Raw genomic sequence first — 17,294 nt, 5'->3', positions numbered from 1 at the left:
TTATCATAGTTTATTGTGTTTACATTGTCTTTATTTTTACGTATTTATTACTTTTACTGAGCATTTATTTTTTATCTCATTTTTATCAATACTCTCCAAATCGAAATCATGGCCTAGAATATTTTCTTTCTTATTCTACACAGTTCCACCTGTCAACATTTTTGGGATAGAACACGTTGATTGTGTTTTTCCCACTCACAACTTCAAAAAGCATGAAGACAGAAGTCTGAAGAAAATAACTTCCAGGGAGTGAATGGCCTATAATGTCAGTGACGAGGGGGAGGGGCTGAAACTTATATAATATGTGTGAATTATGGTCTTCATCCTAAATGGTCAGCCGTGATCGTATAGTGGTCACTACTCTGCGTTGTGGCCGCAGCAACCCCGGTTCGATTCCGGGTCACGGCAACATTTTCGTTCATGTCGTCCTGGCAGGACTTCAACCACCTAGTCATTGAACATATCTTTAATGTTAATTAAAAAATAAATAATAATAAAAACAGTAAATATAATAAAAAATGAATGAATTAAATAAATATAATAATAATAAAAAAAAAATAGGGTGAAATGAAATTAATCATGTGCAGTTCACTTCTGCACAGGAGAGGCGCAGTTCGCTTCTGCGCAGGAGGTACATTTTCACCACTTTCAAATTTTCTGCAAATTTTGGTAAGAATTTGAGCATGGTAAAGACCTCAAAAAGACAATTAATTTGCCTGAATAATAATCCTTACAATTTCAAAAGGGCCTCACTGTCTGTCTGTGCCTGTCAGTGCTTGGGCCCTAATAGCACATTTCAAGCAATGTTTTTTTTCCACTGATTTATGATGATACTGCTATTGAAAGTTTGACTGCATGACTTCAACTTGTAATTCATCAAAGTTCTGAGTATATTTCCTCCATCACGTGTTTTTATCTAATCGAGACGAGAGTACAATTTGTCTAAATGTTGTATAATTAAGTTGTTATAGTTTGTGAAGTGTAACCACGTCCATTCATTCATGGGTTTCCTGCTGCAAGGAGCTTCAGGGAGTGTGTGTGTGTATGTGTGTCCCTGCAGCAGCCATATTGGAATGCTGGATAGGGAGAGAGAGAGAGTGAGAGAGGGAGAGATAGAGAGAGGGAGGAGAAGCAGGAACAGTCGACGGGAGAGAGGGTGAGAGGAGGCGGGGAGAGGGTGAGCCAGACGGGGCGAAGTAAAAAAACTCGGACCGTAACCAACCCCAGCCCCCGCGGCCCTTCTAACGGACTATCCAACGACTGTTCGCCGCTTCCCGAGTCGCCAAAGTCGGCAGGAAGCTGCCCGGACGTCCCCCCTCCCCACCTCCACTGGAACAAGTCGGCGGTGAGTGATGTGTGTGTTTTGCGGGACTATCCCACGAGCTGAACGGTGAAGAAAAGTGTGTGTGAGCCGCCGTTTCCTTCACTTTTTAAAAAAAACTAAAGAGAGCTAATTTGACCGTTCGCTCGCTTCCACGCTAACCGGGACAACATCCGGAGAAGTTAGCTCCAGCGGCGGCGGAGGGGCACTTTTCCTTTTTGGTAAGTTGTGGAGAAAAGGAGCGAGGCACCGTCACGGCCACAGTCACATGGAGTCAATGTGGAGTTAAACGAAGGGAAACCGGATAAACCCAAAGCTTCAGCCCAAATCTGCCTCCTCGGGCGTTTTGAGTTCCCTCTGGATCATAACCGGAGTTTACCTGTATGTGTCCGAGCTCTTCACCTTCTATCACAACCACCCGGTTATGTTTAGTTTTCCTCCTTTTTGAGTCAGATGTGGATGCTGCATCGACCCAGTTATGTTGGGTTATTTACCACGTGAGTGTGATAGGCAGTTCGATTTGTGTTTGTAGTTGATCAGGTGTTTTTTAACTGTACGGAATTTGACACATCTACACATTTAATCAAGCTATTGATCAAATAATCAAATGAGCCAATCTGCAGGAAGTTGATAAGCAACTTGCTTGAGTATTTATTGTTTACTTCAGAATCTTTAGTAAAGACTTGGAGATGTGGGCAAAGATAATATGGAGATAATATGGAGATGATATCGATAATGATCACGATTAATGTCACATTGTTATTTCTGTTTAATATAAATGGGGAAGATCACATGAACAGGTCTATATCAGTCTTTCTATTTGAGCAAATTATGTTGTGGTAGTTTTTGTTTTATTTGTACCGCCCATTCCTTTGTTTATTCCACCAAAAGTGCCTAATTTAGGCTTTTTCTAGGAGCCAAATGTTAATTTTATTTAATATTTGGGTGGGTTTGTACAGTTTGAAGCCCTCAAATTTGCATTTCAGAGCTTTGTTATCAACTAAGTGATTATTTTAATTAGTGAATCCATGGAGAACATAAGCATGTGATGCCTGTGATATCTGTGATAAGCCGAAATAGTCCGGGAAGTTCATTCATATTCTCTTTCATGTTGCAGGCTCCTCATGAGGTTTGGTTAAACACATTTTCTGCCTTAATGATCTTCTTTTTGTGAACAAATTTCATATATTAATAATTGGAGACAAACAAGATTCAATGTGCTTTTCAAATACTAAAGTTACTACTCAGACAAACATGATGCTTTATGTTCTGCATATTGCAAAGTGTGTTAAAGGGCTGAGGTGCGGAGCCCTTTCCCCCTCCGCTTCATATTCCACATGCAAGAAAATGCTAATGAATTGCAGTATCCTGAGGCAGCTGAAGCTTCAGACTTGCAGTGTACTAATAAGAGCACACTTATATTTGAATTCTAGGGACGTGCTGCACCTTAAAGTCAGTACACTAATGAGATCTATGATTATTTCTTTTAGACTAAACTTTCTTAGAGGAGGTGGTGTGAAATTCAGATGCACTTGTACAATTTGGTGTTTTTTAGGTAGAGTCTGAATGACAAACTGATTTTTTGGGGGCCAATTGTAATGATTTCTTAGATGTCGATATCAAACCCTTCAACAAAGGAATGGTACAAAGTCTTGCTATTTTACAGTTCAACTTTTAATTTTAGTACAAATAACTCTTAATAAAAGAAAACAGAGACAACCAAATATAGAAATTCAAATGCAAAATAATCATATTTTTAATGTAAAACTCGAACATAAATACAAATATTTTCGGAATTGTTTATTCTGAACAATCAAACATAGCCATCAATACACAATATTTCTGCGAAAGGTACTCATTGACCAGCCAAGGTATTGGACAGATGCATTACAAACACTGAATGTTTACCGACAGTTATTTGTCCTACAATCATCCAGGCCCTCATTTCCTTAAACAAGCAGAATATGATGATGATAGTAGTTAAGTAACCATTAACCGTCCAAAATGAATTCTAATCATCTGTATAACAGCTGTTCTGGTGAGAAGAACGTCTTCACCAGACCAGACATGTCTTCTAACAGCACATCAATCCAGAGTGTTAATGTCTCACATGTTGCTCGATTAAAACACAAACGCTGTAATCTGTAAAACTGAATCTTCTCGCCTATTCATTTAAATGTAATTAGCTGGAAGAGACATTCAAAGAGCTAACCAGCAAACCAGCCTTCCCCCTGCTCATCCACTTGATGAGATCGTGCTTAGTTCCACTCCGGCTGCGTTCATTAGGTCACCTCGACCGAGTGTGACGTCACATGAGAAGCAGTCTCTCTGTACGGGCGGCGATCACTTCCTGTGGATGTTTTTCTGCAGACGATCTTTGTGTTTGTAGAGATAAAGATGTTCTTATTGTGAAAAAAACTGAACTTCATCCAATTCATGTGCCATTGAGCCACATTGTGCAGCCTCAGTCTACTCATTTGACATCACAGGACCAAAATGAATGCTGTGTAATCCATTATATCTCGAGCAGAAACGTATCATTACCGAGAAAAATAAGTTGTTTTGCTTCATTTTCAGACACGCATCACATGTATCTGGGAAATTCCTCCACATGGACCCTCTGCTTTAGTTTTAGATGGAGGTCAGTTGGAAGAAATAAACAAAAGTCATAGAGAATCAATAGCTACACCTTTCTAACTCAACACTTCCTGTGGCAAGTCTAATCTGCAGGCTAATACGAGCAGTAGCAGTAGTGTGTGTGAGTTTGACTCTGCTGAGTGAGGTCTTATTTTGGGAAGGTGTGGACGTTTTGGCCGGTCGCCTCGACCTCAAATTGCTGTTTGACGGTTAAAAGCATTCAGGTTAGAGTCCGGTTAAAGGTTGGGCTTTGGCATTCGTTTATTATTATTACGGTAAAGGTAAGGGGCAAGGGCACGCATTACGTCAATGAGTGTCCTCACAAAGATAGAAGTGTGTGTGTGTGTTTGTGTGTGTAAATTGCAGAGCAGTGCAGGAGGGCTTGTATTTATAGAAACACTTGACTACACTCAGAGATCCTGCAGGAGCCGTCCATTACTTTGCAGACACCTCCACTGTTGTGCCTCTTTCATTCCTGCAAATTTCCTCTCTGTTTTAGTTCATTTGTCATTTTTATTACATGCATAACTCTGCTATGTATTGCTCTAAGGTTTTCTAGTCACTCTGGAAAGACAAGCACACAGCGACAGAGAAAACTGTGGAGAAAGACCCAAGGTTAACAAAGCCAGCAGTCTAGTGTCAGTAGATTCCAGTATGTGGTGGGACTCTAATAACTCTAACTAGTGGTAACAATCAATGCAGAAACATACTGTGTGGTGTGTGTGGAGGTATGTAGAGGGCCTGAATATGTGTGTGTGTGTGTGTTTGTCTGTGCCCGTACTTAATACGGGTGTCTGTCATGAGGAATTCATGATACCAAATCAAGTAATTTGTCCCGTGGGGGAAAGAATTTCTCTTTACTTGTTTCTTTGCAGTCTTAGCATTTTTTAAATAAGTCGCTTGCTCCTTTCCAAGCATCGAATGAAACACAGCACCACTTTTTACCTACTGTGTAAATATTTGCAGCCGTGAGGACGTCCAAGCTGTTTTCTCACATCCTGCACCGATGTATGAATGCTTTTTGCAAACTCACCTCAGGAAGGAAAATGGCATGAATGAACAGTTTGACCAGGACAACTGAGGTTCTATGTTTCGCACTGGCAACGTTATTTGGAAGAGTGGTAAGCGTGTGTGTGCGTGTTTGTGTGTGTGTGTGTGTGAGAGTTCCAGCAAGTGCTGGCATGAAGAGTGTTTGATCGTTTATGTCCTAAGCCCATAAATTTAACTTCTTTCTTCTGTAGAGCTTATTTCCTTGTATCCTCCTGCCTGTGGTTTCAGCTGTGAAGAAGCCGCAGCTGTGTGTGTGTTTGAGAGAGTGTGTGTGTGTGTGTGTGTGTGTGAGAGACAGCGTTTACCGACGGGAGGCTGAATAAGGGTCCATTCCTTTTGCTTCTGGATTGGTTGCATTCAGGAAGTAGCCCCCACACCCTCCCATGGATGCACACACACACACACACACACACACACACACACACACACACACACACACACACACACACACACACACACACACACACACAGAGAGCACTTACTGTACATCCTCAAACATGCTGCGTCCCTCAGGAGCTGAATGGAAAACGCCTTCTTCCTCTCAGAAGCAGCAGTGCTACTCAGGCCTCCTTAAGTGTTTATGTGTGTGTTTGTTGTGTACATGTCTTTCTGTGGTTGTGTCGACACATTTATTAGCCTCACCAGTTGAAAAGGCTGATAAATGGTTTAATTACTTATATGGGTTAGGTTTAGGAGTTGGGGTAGGGCAAGACATTTAGTTGTGATGGTTAAGATTAGGGCAAGGGCTCCCAACATTCTTTGCATGCTTGCTTATGTGTACTGAACTGTGATAATAACTGTGTTTACCCAAGATAACATGAGTTAACATTTTCATAGCTTTTGCCAGTTGAAAATCTTTTTGTACTCCTTAAAAGCTGGATTAGCAATATGTGTGTGTCCTTGTGGTCTTTGTTATAAACACACCTTATTGCATTAATATTTATTTTGTCACAGGGGCCTTTAATTGACAAAAAAGAGTACCGTAAAGTAAACAGATTTTAAAGTATGGGGTCTGTAATCGATATTGGCAGACACCATGATTGGATGTGTGCAGCCCATTGCCACTAACTGTGATTGTGGCACCATGTAGGTGTTTTGAAAGGGATCATTTGTCAGTATAAGGCCCAAACATACTGGATGAGTGTTTCCCAGAGGTCGAGAAGTCATTCAGTTTAGATGTGGGGAGTGTAACATGTAATTTTTCTGGAGCTACAATTTAAAGATGTCCTCCAAACGGCTCATAAGCATGATTTGGTGGACACTAGCTAGGCAGCTGCACACAGAGAAACCTAAAGTATAGTCACTGCAGTTAGTTAGTTTGAAGTAAGTGAAACAAGGCATTTTAATGCAAGATTTATCAAGGTTCAAATCAAGTTAGTTTTATCTACCAGGGTGGGGCTTGGTCTACCCTTAGAGTCTCTAATCAGACCAAACCGAGTGTTTAGAAAGGAATTCACTTCTACACACAAGCACCAGCCATTTAAGAGAGGACAGTTCTGCAGAATATTACTCGCTATTGGACATTCTTTTGGTCCTAACTTATCAGATCGGTGCCACGCTGTGTCTTTTTCTATAACCCTGAAAACATATTGAACTCAGTCGTGGCTGGATTTATTGCAAAATAGATACCAATCCTTTCAAACAGGTGGCAATGTGCTTTACAGTATTCCATTTCTTCTGTGGTCACAAAAGTTACATAACGTTTATTGGTAGGTTCTCTGGGCTTGGCTCAATGCAGTTGTTTTAGTGTGTGTGTGTATGTGTGTGTAGTTTGACCGCAGCAGCGTAGTGGCCTGTGTGCAGAAATGTTGTACAATGGAAGGAAATGACATCATAGTTAATGATTTGTCTCTCCTCTGTGCGCGCACACACACACACACACACACACACACACACACACACACACACACACACACACACAGACTCTCTCGGATTTAGTACAAGCTACCTTCCCTCATGCAGGTCACTGGTGCAGCATGTCAGCTAGTGATGAATGGAATTGGAACACAGAGATTCCCTCTGGTGTGTGGTTGTGTGTGTGTGTGTGTGTGACAACTAAAACAAGCCTACAAACTAATGAATGTTCTCTTCTCTCGCCCAATAATGTTTCTCTGAGCAAAGATTGAACTGCAGCTTATGAAAGAACAATTACAACCATCGATGTTGTAAATAAGTTATCGCTCTCTCCCCTGTGTTTGTGTGTGTGTGTGGGGGGGGTCTGCATGTGTGTGTGTGTGTGTGTGTGTGTGTGTGTGTGTGTGTGTGTGTGTGTGTGTGTGTGTGTGTGTGTGTGTGTGTGGGGCGTTTGAGCGGACATTCGCCGTAATTACATTGCAGTGAGTCAGAGCCAGAGAAAGAGAAAGAAGCACTTGTTTCAGTTCTCTCATATAGACAAAAGAGAAAAGAGGTGGTAGGAGGAGAAAGCTGCGTGGAGAGCAGAAGAGAGAGAATAACAGAAATAGTTAAAATGAGGGAAGGAGAAAGGGTCCTGAGATGCACTACATGATCATCCCTAGATCTTTAAAGTCATGGAGACGTTCTCTTTGTTCCGGTGCATATTGAAAATGTGTCATTAACCTACTGGGCATGGATAAAAAGCTTCTTTTAGCTTCAGAGGCAGGATGTTTAGCAGCTGTTGTACGGTAAAAAAGCTTGTTGCTTGGTGTCTTTTACACCCTGCTGTGTGTGTGTGTGTATATTTGTTCAGCTGTCTACCAGTTATGAAGTCTGAGGATATAACTCAGACACCACATATGCACCAAGCAATAAGAATGTATTGATGAGTGGGAGTTAAATAGGCTTCATTGCTTTCTTGTGGAGAGTTAGATCAGCGCTGTCGTGTCTGCATGGTTATAATTAGGCTGTTAGCTTAGCACATAGCCTGGAAACAATCAAAACCCAAGTGTAAAAACAAGACTTTAACTGCCTGTTAAACATTGGGGGTTGTATGCCGCTATTCCTTTCAAGGATGCTGTAACATCCTGGAGGTTTTCCTGTCTTTCTGATGTCCTGTTTCATATTTATAGTTTGTATATTGATTAGATAAATTATAACGTGTTAAATTATGAGATTGAGAGTTGCTGGTAGGTGATTTTTATTTACTTTAGGAAAGACATAAAAGCGGTGTTTATCTCTGAGCCTGCTCTATTCTTCTAATAGGACATATGTTGGCAAAACATTAAAGGTCCAGGGTGATCCACTGGCAGATATCAATTATAACATTCATGATAATATATTCATGAATGTAAAATCTCCTGAAACTAAGAATTGTGGCGTTTTCGATAACTTAGAATGAGTCCTTCAAATGTACAGGAGCAGGCCCTTTACCCGGGAATCAGCCAGGTTTCCAAAGTAGCCCAGAATGGACAAACCAAACACTGCCTCTAGAGAGAGACCTTCATGTTTTTGTATCACAGGAAAGCCTCCATAGATTTTCCTTTCGGAAGGGGGAGGATGTTCGGTTACAATGTGCAACTTCACTTTTTTAGATGCCACTAAATTCTACAAACTGAACCTTTTAAATCTCCAAAAACTCTCAAAACAACAGTAGTGAGCGTGAGTATGGAAGAAGTAGTAGTACACTGAGAGAATGAGAGCGGGGGAGAGAGCGGGCGCATCAGTGTCTGCTTGGCCAATCATATGACCTCATCTCTTCTCTCAATTCAGGCCCAGCAGCCACAGACACACAAACACTGCACCCACATAAATACACAGTCATAATAGATCACAGGGATCACACACACACACACACACACACGCTCACACAATGAAACACCTGGACACAAGCCATAGGTATGACATCACACACATGTACTCACAGACTGGTGTTGCTGAGGTCGAGAATAGTGCCACATTGTGTGTCTGTCACTGTGTGTGTGTGTGTGTGTGTGTGTGTCAATGTATATGTGTCTGTCTGTGTGATTAGTCACTAGCAGTTGTCTCTTTTAACAATGGTTCATTGAAGAATAGTCTGGAGGTTCGTCTGTCAGTCTGTCTGTTAAAGTCTGAACAAACACCAGAAAACAACGTAACCAAAGATATTTTTTTTTTTCCTGCTTAAAAAAAAAAGTTGCATTTTAAGTTGGAGCAGCAAAAATTTTTTTAACAAGTCACAGAAAAGTTTTGGTAAAAGTAAAAATGCATTTCGTGGAATTGCAGACAATCACACACCAGTTTACTCTTGGAAAGTTTGATATACGGATGTGACTATGTTGTTATTTGAAATAGGAAATATACTCTTAAGATTTCGGGTGCTCAGGTAAAGTAGACAATCATTTAAACACAGGCAGACCCAGTGACAATCACCCCAAACTGCATATCCACCAGAGGGCGATATTAACACATCAACTGATCCAGCAGGGAAATTGAGTGGTTGGGGGTGGGGGGGGGGGGGGGGGGGGGGGGGGGGGGGCAGAGCTTAGGTCTACCTTCTATATGAGAGACTGTGTGTATGTCTGTGTATGTGTAAATGTGTTAGTACTGTGTGTGACATCTTGGCCTACTAATCCAGTGGCCCATTAATCTGCTTTACTCCTGAGCAACTCTCGTCTGTTCCGGCTGTCTGTCTGTTTGTGTGTGTGTCTGTGTGTGTGTGTCTGTATGTGTGTGTTTGTGTGTGTCTGTTCCATAGACCGTATTTATGTGTGGTTATAAGAGAGACCCTGAGATAGTATGGGGGGAGATATTCTCTCGGCGATGGTTCATTTATTCTCTGTTTCCAATGTGGCCAATTCACTGTCATGGGCTGAAAGGCAGAGTCAGTGACATCATGACAGCTCACTGATTTTCATGGCACTTTTGTTGTTAACACATGAGTGGCAGCAACAGTGGAAAAGGTCACTGGGATAGTTAAAGCTCCGACAACCACACATCGCCTCAACTGCCTGACTTTTCCTCCAGCGCCACCATGAGGCTGACTTGACTGATTTGATTTATTTTCATAGTCCCCTGACTTTTAGTCTTGCACAAGCAGCAGATAAACATTTTTACTTTTCCAGTAATGTCTGTCCACAACTTGGTGGATTGGCAGTAAAAGGTGCAGGCATAACGTGGTGATTTGCCCTCTAGCGCCACCATGAGGTTAATATTTCTGGTTTGGGTGAAATGGGTCAACAGCTGTTTGATGGATTGACATGAAGTCTGGTACATGTCCCCTTAAGATAACCTCACTAAACCCTTAACTGGTCTGGTGTAGCATGGCAACAATTTGAATTTATTCAATAGTAGTGAGCTATTTTCCTAAAAAAAAAATCACAACACAATCTTTTTAAAACACAATCGCAATCCACGATGTAAGTTTCTTCCCTATTACAGTTGAGAATATCCAGACTAAACATCTTAAATTGACTCATCTATTTTGCATTAACGACGCTGGTAGATAATGATGTTCATGTTATGTGTCTATCATTGATTTCCAGTCCCCATGGTTCACAGCTCGCAGCGGCTCAGGATCCTGAGATAGAACGTGATCGCCTCGGTCCTCTCTGTCCATCGTTTGCTGTGTTTATTGAATTCTTCTACCGCTGTAATGAGTTGGCCAGAGACAACTGCCTGTTTGTGAGACACGGATGAGCGGGCTTCACACCGCCGTGAGTGAATCACTGTTCCTTCAGATGCTTCCCTTCACATTTGTAGAATAGATTTTCTGTTACCCCCAAAAGTGACAAGCATTGACCAACAAAGTTCACAGATAACGTGGAGAGTAATTTTCTTTAACCCTAACCACCTTCTCTTGTCCCATAATTTTCTTGCTAAGGGCGATTAGATACTTTAAGATTGATGTTTTTTTTATATTGTAACCCTGACTTTCTTGTTTTGTACCTGTTTACCTTGTCTGGCCCTTGAAAGAGAGATTGGTTTTATAATAAATAAATGAAAAGTAAACAAAATGAAACATCCACTTATCTTGAATAAATTTGAGGATTAGTCTGATTAGTCTGAACATTATTGGATAATGGAAGTACACAAGTCAACAAAATATATAAAACGGGTCTTTTATGAAGAAAAGCTGAACATTATCTTTCATTTCTGACAGACTCGGTTTCAATGATTAAGTCCATAGGGTGAATAAACTCCTCTGTCTGAAGACATGTGCAGAATGAGTTGAGGTGGGTTGACTCTCCCCCTGTGCCCCTGCATGGAAATTAATGATGTGCACCCCTAAGCAAAGTCAGTGGAACAACTGACTGTTCTCCCCCCCGTGTCCCTCGTTCTCTATAATTTGTGTTAGCCGTTGTGAAGATGGATGACTTCTGGGGGACAGTGATGAGTTGAGGACGTTACATTATGAATAACCGAGTCGCTCCTCAGGGGTTCATGTGTGTCGTAGAGGCAGAATAGCCAAAGGCAACACAAGCATTGTTTAAATTACCCATACTGACATAATGACCTCTTTTTACCCTGCTGTGTGCATCTGTGTGTCAGTGTAGTAGCAGCAGCAGTTGTAGTAGTAGAGGAGGGAGGAGGAGGAGGGCTTTAAGCTCATCATCATTACTGAGTTAGCTGACTGTAGTGCATCACAGCATTAGCCCCAAAGACGACAGAAGCCCGGGATTTTTGGCTTTTCCCAATTTAGCTGTCTGTCAGGAAGAGATTTTCTCTTCTCTTCTCTTCTCTTCTTCACTTTTAAATGGAAGGACTATATCATGGTAAGGATGATATCACACAGCAACCATGCTACGTGTTCAAGTATATTAATGCAGAAGTTTATTTACGACTTGTGTTCTTAAAGGAGTGTTTTCTGTCTGTAGTTTCAAAACATGAACTTGTGTTTATGCAATGCTTTTCTATGAAAGTTAACTTGTATTGTAATAATGTTTGATGAAACTGAAGAACAGTTACCACTGAAAATATACATGGACAGTAATGAGTTATGTACAGTGTCGTTGATAAATTCAGTTTTGTAAAAGCTGTAATACTAATGACGATAATGGTGGTAAAGAGCTGTAAAAAGTCGTAAATTTAATACATCATCAATGCATGTAGTTTTCCAGTTTTTACTGTAGTGATGGCGCCCAGGATGCTGATGATGAGGAGGATGAAGAAGTAGAAGAGGGTGGCAAACTTGTACAATATGCCTGCATGCAGGAGTCCCGGCTGATTGAAATGATTAGTCACTTAATCGGTTAATTCATTAAGGAAGACATTACTTAACACAACAATGATTTTGTTAAGCAAAAAATGCTCAACTTTGTTTTTGTTTCAACCATTCCATCTTTCAGTTTTGATTACCCCTGAACGAGTCGTGAGTGTGTGTGTGTGTTTGTGTGTATGAGAGAGACAAGATATATTTGGTTGCTTGTATGTAGGAGGCTTGTACTCCAAGTGTGCAGTGATGATGGCGTTACTTGTAAATGTGTATTTTTGTGTTTGGGAGGCTGTGTGTGTGTCAAATTAGTCAGTTGCATTTGAAGTGTGCATCTCCCATGTGCAGTGTGGCTGATGTTGCTCTGTGCGTTGGCGTTGGCGTGTATTTGTGTGTGTTGGATGTACAATTGTTTCATGCGTGTACATACGTGTGTGTAGTTTGTACGCATGAAGTAAAAATCCTCCCGCGGCATTTTGTTTCTGGGTTAGATCATCTATATTTCAGTGTGTTTTAATAGTTCGATCTTCGTTTATAATTGATGCTGATCTGCTAAATTAGAAGCAAAGCTAGCAGCCACACACACACCCACACACACCCACACACACCCACACACACACACACACACCCACACACGCTACATCTTTACCTGCCTTACATCCAGGCAGCTTTACTCATACTCTTTAGATGTGATATTGATCTTTTGAATGCCAGAAGGTTATACAGAGGCACATAAAAGAGCATCTATAAAAGTAAGCTCAGGTAAAATCTATTTTATAAAAAGAAAAGATGCCCAGGGGGTGTTATGATCTGTATAGTTTAAAGCCCCTTTTTTCACTGGTCAACAAACCCACTTGCACCCACTCACATCTGGCTTTTTCTCCAATGGGATTTGATACGATCAACATTCACTCCAGGGTCAAATGACTGCTGTAGACATAGGTTTTTGTGTACTTGTTGTTTTTATACATCTTGGGAGCAACAGGGACAGATGCATGACAGCAAGGTTCCCAGTGAGTTTGTGATGTTGAGCGGGACGTCGAGCGGGCTCCTAACCCTAACTAAAGGAGTCACCCTTTTATTAGGGGGATTACCTCCTTTCAGAAAACCTTCTGTACCTACTCATTGTGGTGTATGTTAGAGGTATAAAACATGCTTTAACCCAGGACCGTTAATCCAGATGAGGATGAACTCCATTAAAATACATAAAATAAAGGAATATCCTTAACGATGAAAAGCTTTCGATTTGTTTTCCATATTTAGAATAGTTAAATATACATGTTGGCATTCATTAGCATATTCTGGGACCACTCATCTAAACTCTTCCAGAGCCCAGTCTATCAGGATTTGCATTTATTGGCCAGTTAGACTCAAGGATTCCTTATTTGCCTTGTAAAACCAGTTCCCCTGTGTTTTTTCTCTCATGCAAAATCAAAGAAGCGTTCAATATTAAATGTTAAGTTAGATTTTCATGTGTAAATTTATGCTTTGACCCACAGCTGGGTCTTCACTTACATTTCTTGTTAGATGTAAGTCATGTCAGACGTGTTCTGATCTACTTATAAAACATTGAGTGGCATCATTTATAAAGATCATTTTAAGCTATCTCACCCGTTCACTCGTCCTCAATCTGTTGTGTTGAATTATACATGGTGTATCTGCACTGGGTGCGATACCTTAAAATGCGTGCTCGCTCCAGTAAGCCAGTTAGCTTCATCGCTGCACCTGAATTACAAACACACTCAAGTCAATGTGTGTGGGTGTGTGTCACAGTGTGTGTGTGCTTTTGCAGATAAATGTGTATGAGCAGTCATGCGTTTATGTGACCTTATTATGTTGTACGCATGTAGGCCTTATCTGGAGTATGCATCATCTGTGTGTGTGTCCGTGTGTGCAGAGCATTTTATCATGTGTTAGTGGTTTTGAATAATTACTTGATGTGTATCTGAATGTGCCTCTGTTTGAACACATCACCTATACAGCTGACAAGTCACTAAAAACACTGACTTGTGCCACCGTTATGTAAAAGTATATTATCTCACGGAAGGTTCAAAATTGAGCTTAAACCCTCACAAGTACAATTTCAAGGACATAACATTTTGTGTGTTTGTTTTCTGTGTGTTTGTGTGTGTGTGCGCCTGGCAGGTGTGATTGATGCCTCGGGCGTGACGTTGTTGCATCGAGGGGCAGCACGCTCCAGTAACACCCCATTGTCCAGAGGGTCAGACACACACCCCCCCACACACACATGCGCGTGTGTGCCAGCTCAGCTTGAAGGTGGGCCATTAAACACTGAGCAATGAGGCAGAACAGCTGGCTGCTCTCCTCAGGTTGAAACAGTTGCTTCTTAGAGGAGACGTGCTTTTATTTAATTTTTATTATGGGAAAAGAACATCTGCCTCAGTTTCTCCTCAGCCACTTTAGATTGTCGCCATTGAACCGAGTTTCACCATTTCTAACAAATATATCGATCCAATGGAAGCTGCCACTAAAAAATATATATAAAAAACACTTAAAATTATTGTAACCTAAATACAGTTACCACAAGTAAGTTACACTTTTAACACACTACTCCCCTTTCACACACCTTCAGCTTCACAACCGCTAAACTTCTAACTTGTAATTCCATTTGGCGTGCTTACCTCTTCTAGAAGCCTCTGCTCTCTGCTCTCCTGTTCGTTCTCTTCCATGTGAGGATAAACTCACAGAGGCTGTAAAGGCCTCCTGAATCTAAAACATTCAGAGCTGTGGTGAAGGCACTCATCCACATTTGTTTACCTTTCCTTTTTTCTGCATTGAGAGTCATGATTCTCAGAGCAGCTGTTTTGGCATGAGACAGTGTTTGTGCTTCCTGACCTCTCCTGTTTATTTAGCTTGCACTCACACACAATTGATTGTTTAGATCACAAACTCTCTGTCGGAAAACTTTTGGAGCTACAGCGAGGGCATCGTGCATCGAAATCATCTTCAGCATCTTTTAAGATAATCACAGGCTAATGCATTTATATAAAAAGTCTATGAAATGAATCTGTTCTGCTCATCCTGACTCGTTTCTGTTCTTGGGAACAGCTTGAGGAGCAGGTGTTTTGGGCTGTCTGCCAGAGTGTGTGTGTGTGTGTGTGTGTGTGTGTTTGTGTGTGTGTGTGTGTGTTTGTGTGTGTGTAAGAAGGATCCAGGTCTCTCTTTGATATATGTGCAGTGGAGGCTGTTAAACAGACTGGTATGTAATTAGCACCATGCTGGTGCTCCTGCAGGATATTCCATGGAGAAAATAAACTTATAGTGAGCTATCGCCAACACCGCTCAGCCCAGAGTTGTTCCCGGATTTACATGACATCAAAAACAATACGAGAAAATGAAAATTCAAGTCTGTTCAATAGTTTTTATAAAGACGCTCCGAAACTCCTCAGGTGCCGTTTAATCTTGTTTCTCAGACATGAGAAATATGCGAGGCTCCAGTCTTCTATGGATTTGAGTTTGCAGCGGAACCAGCATGGCTGCAGATGTCAGGCTTCACAGCACTTAACCTATAACTGCACTCTTACCAGAGAGACGGGGGAAAGACTAACTGAGTGAGCGTCCCGGAGACAGATGGTGTCTGTAGGTTTCAGGTCTATCTAGATGTCATTATGGACACTTAAAGCCTCATCATTATCCAGATCATTGTCCACTGTGGGTTAAAGCACTAGTAATGGATATAGGTTTCAATTATTATAGTGCGTATATCTGGCTTCATATTAAAGGTACGATACATTTAGATTGAGGAAATCTGATTACATTTGAAAATAGATGTGGCTGCAGATTAATGTAAAATACTGATGTGGGATATATAATGATTTATAGGGGTTTAGGACAAGGTCTCACATTATTATTACATTAAATGTCATAAGTTATTTAACCCTTCGTTGCATGTGACATAATGAGTGGATGTTGCGTTCTGATCAATGGGAGTGTTTCCCGTGTTATAGTACAGGCCAACAAAAATGTGAAATAATAACGTTAGATTTGCAGATTAAAAGTCATACGCTCTTACAGCATTTTCATTATAACAAGGTTTATCAGTTGTTCTCTTCCTATGATGATCAATCCTACACTATTCCACATACTGTGGAGCAGTAAGGTCCTTTTCTGTATTACACATGGTTTGTGTACACTCACACACACGCACACCCACACACACACACACTATGAGTCACCTTTCTGGCATTTCCTTTCTCTTTGAGGATTTTCCTCTTACCATGACATCATTTTTGTTGTCGACCCTTGCTGTCATTTCACCCCCTGTGTGTACGTGTACGTTCATGCATGTGTGTGTGGGTTTACCCAGTATGTGTGTGTACATCAGGGTGTCTTTAGCACTTAGGCACTTATCCTCCTGACCTCCTCCTACATACAGCCCCTATCGCTGCTCTAACTCGGTGTCAGATTCCCAAAAGGCTCCTCTTGTGCTTCCTGTGAGAGTTTGGGAGCGGTAGTGTAGATACAGTGTAGTGTACCTCACCACTCAATGATATGAGTATGACCATGCCAGGTTTGCTTTCAGCTTAGAAACCATGAAGCATTTTGTGCTGTATTTAGCATGCAAAGCGTGTTTTCTCCTCACAAATCTTATGTTGAGTGAGTATTCACTCGAGTTTTGCAGTCATGCAACAGAACAGTCCCCTTGCACATTCACGCAGACGTCAGATAAGCATGTTCCTACAATTTGTGCTTAATACCCTGACAGAATGTAAATTCAATATAAACCTATAATAGTACAACCACATTTCTAACATAACCGGCAGGCTTTTTCTTCTTAGCTGGAAGTCTCCTGCCCCCCCAGACTTGATCAAACCAGATGCACAGTTCAGGGCCCATTTAACAAACTTGGCACTTCTTTGTAGACTGTTGTAATTTGATGCACATTCCCAAGATCAGTAGCCCCTCACAACTCTACCATACCCCCCCATCCCTCACTCTTTCCTGTCAAATGGGTTATGCCTCCTTTTGCTTATCATGCTGTGTACGTCATGTGCAAAGTATGTAAGGTTTCTGGGATATTGTATCGTCATTATATAATTTTCTATTCCATCAAAATATCAATAAAACTATATATATATATATATATATATATATATATAAAAATAAATACTACCACCACGTGTCATGTTGTAGTTTTCGACCCAACAAATGCAGGTCAGTGTCACATCCACATCACAAAGC

The 17,294-nt window shown here is 41.1% G+C and overlaps 1 protein-coding gene across 3 annotated transcripts in view; it reads left to right on the top strand.

The window, feature by feature from the left end:
• Positions 1 to 1,094: 1,094 nt before the first annotated feature.
• ptk2aa (protein tyrosine kinase 2aa) overlaps positions 1,095 to 17,294 on the top strand; it is a 56,979-nt gene continuing 40,779 nt past the window's right edge. Inside the window, exons 1-2 of one of the 3 annotated variants that reach the window (XM_053446021.1) lie at positions 1,095 to 1,345; positions 14,238 to 14,369. The gene's annotated coding sequence lies outside the window, so the exon portion shown is untranslated. Of the gene's footprint in view, positions 1,346 to 1,433; positions 1,543 to 14,237; positions 14,370 to 17,294 lie in introns of those variants that run through there. The other 2 variants (XM_053446020.1, XM_053446022.1) reach the window with 2 other exon arrangements.

This window comes from Pleuronectes platessa, chromosome 18 (genome assembly GCF_947347685.1).
Source record: "Pleuronectes platessa chromosome 18, fPlePla1.1, whole genome shotgun sequence".
Lineage (NCBI taxonomy): Eukaryota > Metazoa > Chordata > Actinopteri > Pleuronectiformes > Pleuronectidae > Pleuronectes > Pleuronectes platessa.
Note: the sequence above shows the minus strand (reverse complement) of the source record. Positions and strands in the feature narration are given on the sequence as shown.